The following is a 9,584-nucleotide window of genomic DNA, read 5'->3' on the forward strand; positions in this document are numbered from 1 at the left end:
TGAGAGAGAGAGAGAGAGAGAGAGAGATCATACTCACAGAACTTTTATTATAACATATCATCACAATTGTATTTTATTATTATTGTTGTTAGTCTCTTACTGTGCCTAATTTATAAATTAATCATAGGTATATATGTACAGGAGGAAACATAGTCTACATAGGGTTCAGTACTACCTGTGGTGTGGTACATCCACTGGGGGCTTTGGAAGGATCCCCCCCTCCCCTGGGGGATAAGGGGGGATCGCTGTGGTTGTCAGAGAGCCAGAACAAATTCCTGTAAGGTAAGGTTGGGAGCTGGAGTCAAGTAAGGTTGCCTTGGTTTCTGAATCCCGGAGATGTTTTCTCTGGGGAGGGGGTGGGGGGGGTACAGAGGAAAGGAGTTTAAACCCTTTTTTAAGTCTTGAGAAGTCCTGTGCCCAGGCATTTCAGATCGGGGTGGCGGGCTCCACTCTGTGACCAAGGAGCTTGGCCAAGACAGAGTGGGCCAGCCTAGTTAGCATCTGAAAGCGGGGTAGGAAGTATCAGATGCCTGGCTCCCCAAGGCTTCTAGAGGCTGGAAAAAGAAGTAGAGGAAGGTAACTGTCAGACTTGCTCCCACCCCCACCTCCTCATAAAGCACAAGGGAGGCATCTATTTGATAAAGGCTGTGTGGGCCAGCGGCGGGACATAATGCCCCTCACCAGCCAGCTAATGTGGAGAGGGCGACATTTTCTGGGCCTCGGTTTCCTCTTCTGAAATAGGGATTGGTCTTTTTGATCCCTATGGTCTCTCTCTTCCTGTTCTGAGAAGTGACTTTAAAGCCTCGGCCTGCCCTGGGGTGGAGGGCAGAAGGAGTTCATGGGCAAGAGAATGGGCCAGCTGAAGTCCACAGATGTCATCATCTCTAGGTGTTCTAACGAGCTGATGAGCATGGAGGGGACTTATTCTTATTCATGAAGTTCTTATTCTCACATTAAGGTCTGTAGGTATCAGGGCTTTAAAAAGAACAATGCATAGTCTTTGCTCTCAAGGAGTGTATAACTCTGAAAACAAGACATACATATGTGACGAATACCAAACCATTCAAGATTAAAAAGCGGCTTCTGAGCCTTCATAAGGAAGCATCAGATGGATGCTTGCCGAGTATTCAAAAGAACAGGTTCTTAGAATTCACGGAGGGACTGATTACCGTGTGCCGATTCATTGTTCTGGAAGCATCCACCAGGTAACATTTCCAGAGCTCTTTTTGGGAAAGTAGAAGTGGAAGTAGCTGGAAGCTAGAAGGAATGAGGCCAAGGTCATAGGAGCTGTGACTTCTAACAAGGATTAAAAAAAAAAAAAATGTTCCTCAGTCACACCCTGTGCCCTCTATGTTGACAGGGGAGAAGGCCTCAGTACCCAAGGCACGAGTGAGAGAATGGCAGGAGGCCCATGTGGCAGGCCCTCCAGGACTGTCTGTTTCGATGAAGGGAATGAAATTGCACATGTTGCCGAATCAGTGCCGTTCCTCCCCGCCCCACACACCTGCTCTCAGAACCAGCCCTGCTCTCCTCACTCCCTGCAGTGCCGTCTGCATCCTCTCCTAAGGGGCCCTGTCTCTTGGCTGTCTCTGTCTGGCCCACGTCAAAGGAGCCTGTTGTAGGAGGTACAGGTAAGTTCCACCGGGGCTGAACCAGAATCTGAAATCAGAATCTGAAGTTGCTCCCCCTTCTCTGAAGGAGCACTCGAGAAATCTCTTATCTCTGCTTCCCTCTGGGTGTTTGCTTCTTTCTGCTTGTTTTCCATAGCCAGACATTCTCTGCCTTCTTGTCAGGGTGCATGTGGTAGGAAATGGCTGTCCCAGTCCCAGCTTTCTTGACTCTCTCAGCTACAATGCCTGCAATAATCCTCTCTGGATTACAATTCTAATTCTCGAGACAAAGAATCTCTTAGCTTGTCTCGGATCCCATCTCTAGCTCAGATCTCATCACTGTGGCCAGAGAATGCCTTATCTCTTCACTGGGACCTGTGGGGATGGCTAGTTCTTAGAGGAAGGAGTGTGGACAGAGCCTTTTCTCCAAGAAACCTCTACTACATTCCTGCTGCTATCTGACCATGTCTCATCTTAATTACTCACAGGTAGAGTAGTCTCCTCCTCTACTAAACTGTGATAAATGAATTCCTGAGGCCAAGAAGGGGGCCCTAAAGCCATTTCTGCATCCTCAGGGCAGAGGACCGGGCTTATAACAGGAGACGTGGAACATTTTAGATATTCAGTAGACTTTGATAGATGGAGGCACTGAATGAATGAATGGTTTCTTTAGGCTCATTTGGCCAGTAGAGAGGGCAAGGAAGTCAGCACAGAGACTGATGGATGGGATCGGGTTTTATTCTTAATGCTCTGTCTCCCACCCAGCCCTACAGAGTGGCATTTGCTGTGTGATACTCATTTTCTTCACACACATTCCCTATTAATTAACACAATTCTTCCTTAGCACATAAGTTGGCAGGGACCTGCAGAATCAGAGCACTTTGAATAGCTCCCAAACTGTCCGTCTTGTGCCTACTTGGCGTAATGTTCCGCATGTGAGTGCTGGCTATCCAGCCGTGCTGCCAAAGAAATGACACTGGCTTCCGCGCTGACAGGAATGTCTCCACCTTTGCTGTTCTTTCCACATCATGGAGTTTACCCTAGGCCCTTTCCGAAGTTCAGGACTAGCCTCGTACTCACGAGCCAACTTGTCCCTATGGAGGAGCTGTTATCTTTTAAAACAGGATCCTCTCGCACTCAGCCCCAGCACTAGGATGGGGGACGTGTTAACCACTAGCCATTTAGTAGAACCCTCTTCTTCGAGTTCATCGAAACCTCCGTTTACAAAAAGCTGGGCTGTCCTCATAAGAGAGTAGACAGACACTGACGCTTGACCTCAGGCTAGCCTGAGCACCCCTGATTCCTCTCCCTCATCCTTTCTGGGGAGTAGTTCTCCCCAGCTTCACAAAACGCTTTCGGCTTGATGTGAAAACTCAGTGTCTTAAGCATAATGCTACAGTTCCCATGATTAAAGTGTGGATTACACTTAAGGAGGCGGGGGAGGACTGGGTAGACTGCAAACCCAAAGTTCCTCTTCTTTGAAAATTAAATAAGTCTAAACTTTAAGACATTGTTCTCATTTTCATTCATTTTGAAATGAAGCGTGTTGCGAAGTGTTTACACAGAACACTCAGCTCATCCTTCTGGAGAATGTCCTCCTTTGGGGCATTCAGGAGAGATGAGGTCATGGTCAGGTGCTGAGGTTCACATGGGGCTGCCAGGGGAGGCATCCTGTGACTCTCCAGTGTTTTTGGCTCTGATGACAAATGCATTTTTCATATGTATGTGAAACAACTTTTCGTATTTATAGTCAATCTCTCAGAATTATTAAATGCAGTATCGTGTTTTTTGGATGTGTTGTGGGTGTTTTAAAATGGACAGAGTTTTCATAATTGTTGGCTGTAAATATCTGCATGGACATGTGGTTTTTATTAAGACATAACCTCACACATCATCCATCCGTAACACATTACTGACTCTGCTCCCTCTATTAGCAGCTGGAAAAAGGAATGGAAAGTTGAATTGAAAATGAATTTATATGTTCATTTAGCTTGGCTAATTAGCTGCTGAAATAATGTCCCCAATTTTTAATGGGTGCTCTGTTTGATGGATGAGGCAGATGCCCAAGATGAGGTGACAGCTCAAAAAGGCACCTGGTTTATGATAATGTTTGTCAAAAACATGACAGGAAAAAGCAGGTTGGAATGTTCTATCTGCCAACAAACTAGAGGCTGCCAAGCCTGGAGGCAGTTAACTGACAGCCTGTTTAAACTGAGCCTGCTTACATAATAATAGAACCATTTTGTATTCTAGATAATGCTAATGTATGCAAATTTACCAGTAATACATTTCTTAAAGTGCTGTGGACATGGGGGCTGATTGTGTCTACAAAGGAACCTGGAGAACCAGGGAGTAGAATCAGTAGCTCTCTGAGGGACTTTACATAAAGCTTACATATGATTTTGTCGAATTGTAAGTTTTCCATGTGTTGTGCTTCCGATTCTATGAATTGGCATTACTGCTGTGGACTTTCTCAGGCCACCTCTAGTTTGCAGTGGTATTTTTTTTTTTCCTTAATTTTATTCACGATCTCATTTAAATGGAAGAGTGTACATTTCTGGTCTTTAAAAGTCTTCCTGAAGTTGATTCAGAGCATCTCCATTTTCTTTTCCTCAGATATTTTAAAGTTCCTAGACTTCATTCCATTAAGTCAAAATCATCTTCTCAAGATTCTGGAAGTATGCTCAAGAACTGCTATTCCCATTTCCTAGAGGGGAATTTGAGGTACAGAGAAGTTGCGTCCTGTACCCACTTGGTACTGGAGCAATGGATAGAATCTGCTTTTCTGAGTTGCAGTTAATGCACTTCTGTATTTCCCTCCCTAGGTCACTACTTAGCGATGCCTGAGAAGTACCTGATTAGACCTGTTGAATGTGGAGCATACAGATGGAGTCACTGGTTAAAGCTGGAGAGTGGATGCAGAGAGAACGGACATCTATTTCAGATGTGGCCACCGAAGAGCCAACCTCTGCCAGGCAGCTGCGTCTTGTGAAACGGTCTGTTACCCTTTCTTCTAGTTCATTCTTTTTATCGGGAACCAGACAACAGTATTCACTAATTTCCTGATGAGAGTGTTATCCTTTCCAGCCGATGCTGCTCTTTGAATGCGACAGAATGTTAGAGATTAAATGTTACCTCTGAAAACAACCAGCTCAAACTTTTCAGTTTGTGGAAACTTTATGAGGAATTAGACCCAGGGGGTTTAAGCAATTTTCCCGGCAATGCTGCAACTCTCATATCTAGTTAGTATCAGTGTTTGGGATGCCATACATGTCTTGATTCTTCATCTTTCTTTGTTTTCTCATTGTGGTTACTATCATGGCCAATTTTGCTTGCATACTTGCTGGGTGTCAACCACCACACGTGAGTCACTCCCCATCACAATCCTCAGAACAGGCCATATTATCCTCATTTTGCAAATGAAGGAGCCACAACTCAATGAGTAGTGTAAGTAACTTGTCTGGGCAATTGGTAAGTGAACGATTAGGGACTTTAGTTTATGGAGCTGGCTCATGTTGGGGAAGAAAAATGTTCCTTCTATCCCCCTACATTCTTTGGCTGGTTTCATAATCAAATTGATTGAAGACATTCACAGGAGAAAAACTAGTTTCATCAGTACAGGAGATCCATAAAAATATGATATCCAAAGGCAAGTGGAGCAGTTGAGGCTTATAATGCCATTTTGAGCTAAGGAATTGGATAGGGATCTGGGGCTTCAAAGGAGAGGAGAGTGATTCACAGGGTGAAAAGAAAAGCAGAGATGTTTGCCCTGCCTTATAGATAGGTCATTCAGATAAAAGTTATCTCTGGCAATAGCTTTCTGTCTGGGCCAGGTCCACTATCTAAATTCTTATAGGTGGTTAAGGAAGAGGTAAACATTTTTCTTGAGTCTGCTGACTCTTGACTGCCTTTAGCTCAAATATCCACATGCCAAAGTGACATATTTTGGGGTCATGCATTCTGTTCTTCTTCAGCTTGGAAGTCCATGGTCTTACCACTTCTTTTTCCCCATCACCTTTCACTTCTGTTCTAGAGGGAATGATACTGTCACTCATTATCAGGATGGCCTAGAAATCTCATCACATATGTGATGTGGATTTATAGAGAAATCTTTTGTAAGAAGAATTTGTTCTACAAATCAGGAGACTATAGATGCTGGAGAGGATGTGGAGAAACGAGAACCCTCTTGCACTGTCGGTGGGAATGCAAATTGGTGCAGCCACTCTGGAAAGCAGTGTGGAGGTTCCTCAGAAAATTAAAAACAGACCTACCCTATGACCCAGCAATAGCACTGCTAGGAATTTACCCAAGGGATACAGGAGTACTGATGCATAGGGGCACTTGTACCCCAATGTTTAGAGCAGCACTCTCAACAATAGCCAAGTTATGGAAAGAGCCTAAATGTCCCTCAACTGATGAATGGATAAAGAAATTGTGGTTTATATACACAATGGAGTACTATGTGGTGATGAGAAAGAATGAAATATGGCCCTTTGTAGCAATGTGGATGGAACTGGAGAGTGTGATGCTAAGTGAAATAAGCCATACAGAGAAAGACAGATACCATATGTTTTCACTCTTATGTGGATCCTGAGAAACTTAACAGAAACCCATGGGGGAGGGGAAGGGGGAAAAAAAAGAGGTTAGAGTGGGAGAGAGCCAAAGCATAAGAGACTCTTAAAAACTGAGAACAAAGTGAGGGTTGATGGGGGGTGGGAGGGAGGGGAGGGTGGGTGATGGGTATTGAGGAGGGCACCTTTTGGGATGAGCACTGGGTGTTGTACGGAAACCAACTTGACAATAAATTTCATATATTGAAAAAAAAAAAAGAAGAATTTGTTCTAAAAATACTTAAGACCCCCCTGCAGGTATTTTAGTTTAATCGGACTGAACTGGTATACAGGGAAAGTTTTTTAAAGCTCTCCAGGTAGTTCTCAAGTTCAGCTAGGGTACTTACTATAGGGTATTAAAGACAGGAGAAAACTCACTGCCAGTGACTACCGTATAATTCCAGCTGATCATGGATTCCCAGGTTGTGATTTTCCGCATTACCATTCCTACTAGTACCGTCAATCATACTCATAAAATGCACTTGAAACAAGTCAAGAAAAGGATTGGCTTTTCTCGGGTGCTTCATACCGTCACTGTGATTCCTTTTGCATTTCTGTTTATCTTACTGTGATCTTTCCTTGGTGAGAAATGTAATGATGCCTGAGTCTGTCACATTCCCTGGATATTTATAAAGCTTTGGAAGAGGATGTGGTATGCTGGGCTCAGTCTGGAACCCTAACTGCCTCCATCACCTGTAACTCCATTATTTTGCTGGTGACCACTGAGCTTGGCTGAAGAAAGTCTAACTGGTACTCAGATCTCTTGAAGGTAACTAAGGGGAAGGCTCTCTTCTTTAGAGTGATGGTGTGCTGAGTTTCAGTGGAGCAATAGATGTCCCAGTGTCTTCTATTTCTAATTTTGACCTTGACTGATAAGGACGGATTCCTTGACCCTAGAATTGTCCTCTCCAAGAGTACCAGTGAATTGGTTAGGAAGTGACAGTGTTAAACAGAAAACATGACAGAAGCTATGAACCATTATTAACTTAGAACCTTAGTAACTTTAAGGGGAAACTGTATGACTTTCATTCAGGCAGGTGGGGGGAGGGATAAAAGGGGCTAGTGATGTCATTGTTCCTTTCTATTCAATTTCTATCTTCATCTCCAACCGGGCTAGAATTGGTCAAAACTAACTAGAAAAATGGCCTGTGGTGCAGAGATGCTGAACACACATATACTACTAAATCTCAGGATCAGTTTAGTGCAAAAAGGAACCCAAACTAGTCATCCACATCACGATTTTTATCAATTATTGTAAAAGAGAGCAGACAAGTGGATTTTCTGGTTCTCTCATGCCATTCCCCTATTTAAGATCTTCTGATGGTTCCCCACTGCCCCAATCATTGCCCATTGGTCCAAGAGTACAGCCTGGCACATAAGGCCCTCCGCCATCAGACTCCTTTCCTCTCCAAGTCCCATCTCATCCTGCTTCTCATCCCAACCACTAGCTGTGGTTCCAGAACACGTCTTGCTGCCTCACACATCTTTGTCTTTGCTGAGGATGTCCCTTCTGTTTACACTTCTCTTCCCCTTTCGGTCCATCATTTGTGACCCAGCACCAGCCTTGCCTCCTCAGTGGGGTATTTCCTGATACCTCTTTCCCTGATTGACCTCCCTTTTATAAACACCACACAATCCCATATCACTTTCTTATACATTTTTGTTTAGATAATTTATTACAAATTTCTGATCTCCTGCTATTTTATAGACAAGGGTCCCAGTGCTGGCCCCCTATTTGCCATAGCCACTTACAGTGTGATATCTTTCTGCCTCAGTTTTTTCATTTGTGAAATGGAGATAATAGGGTTGTGGAGGAGACAAAAGAAGATGATATATGTAATAATGCATAATAATAATAATAATAAAAATAATTAAAAAAAATTTTTTTCAACGTTTATTTATTTTTGGGACAGAGAGAGACAGAGCATGAACGGGGGAGGGGCAGAGAGAAAGGGAGACACAGAATCGGAAACAGGCTCCAGGCTCTGAGCCATCAGCCCAGAGCCTGATGCGGGGCTCGAACTCGCGGACCGCAGGATCGTGACCTGGCTGAAGTCGGACGCTTAACCGACTGCGCCACCCAGGTGCCCCAATAATAAAAATAATTTATATGCCTGGCACAGCACATAACAAGAACGATAATAATAACTAACACCTAGCACTTATAATGTGTCAAGTTCTATTCTAAGGGCCTTACATATGTTAACTCATATAATTCTCTAGGTAGCCCCATTAGGTAGTTACTGTTATTGTTCCTGTTTACAGATTAGAAAGTGGAAGCTCAGAGAGGTTAAGTAATTTTCCCAAGGTCACAAACCTGGTCATTGATAACGATGGGATTTGATTCTGGGCATTCTGGTGCTGTGTTTAACCACCAGACAAACTCCCTCAAGTGATCAACGTATGTTAATTACTATTATGTATAAATATGAGTAAAACCTATGACTCATTCTTAGCATGGAAGCCAAGAGCCAAGTGTCAATCCATGAAGAAGCCTGCTTGGGGTCAGCTTAAAGGTCTGAAGGAGCCATGAAGCTTTACCTCTGGTCCCTTTACTAACATATGGACCAGGAGAAAGGGGAAGAAAGCCTCATTCCATCTTCAGAGTTCCAGTTCGTTACCAAACAGGGAAGGAATAAAAATCTCAGCATCTATTGAGGTTGTGCCCATTACCCTGACCCAGACACTGCTTAAGGAGACTTGATAGGGACAACACAAGCCAAATTGAGTGTGGTCTCTTTGCCTGGCAAACATCTCATCCTTCCCGCGTATTGTCTGACAGAGATGAGGCCATACGTCCTTTGATATAGCAAGCCTTTGGCATGCCCATTCTCACTGGGGAGGGGAGAAGGTACATTTCTAAACCTTCTTTCCATTATCTCTCAGGATCTTGCATTGCAGGTGGAGAGTGCTCTCCGCACTCATGGCACCAACCTTTACCACTAGGGGGTGCCTGGGCATTTCGGATAGCTTCCAGGCAAGCGGCCTTTTCAGGACAGAGTCAGCGTTCTCTGATAGAATGGATTCTTGGTTATAGGCTTGAGGTTATTGTTCTAGCTATTCTAAGCATAAACATGGGGAAAGTGCTTCTACAGGATTAAATAAGGTCAGTTTGAACCATTCCAAGAGACTCAGCAACCCTGGTAGCCAGCTCTTTTCCTGACCCTGCTTCCAGCCTCGCAGTTGCTCCCAACACCCAACCCCTCCCTGGGTACTCACCCCTCCCTGGGCAGCTCTCTCAGTGGGGGGTGGGGCAGGTGGGGATGGGCATCTGACTCAGGCCTTACTTGTAGACTGGATCGCTGGTGGGGGCAGCCATGACGGAGATGCGGCATCACTCTTGGGATCTCTTGTTGGTTGTGGT

The sequence above is a fragment of the Felis catus genome, chromosome B4 (genome assembly GCF_018350175.1).
Source record: "Felis catus isolate Fca126 chromosome B4, F.catus_Fca126_mat1.0, whole genome shotgun sequence".
NCBI classification, from domain to species: domain Eukaryota; kingdom Metazoa; phylum Chordata; class Mammalia; order Carnivora; family Felidae; genus Felis; species Felis catus.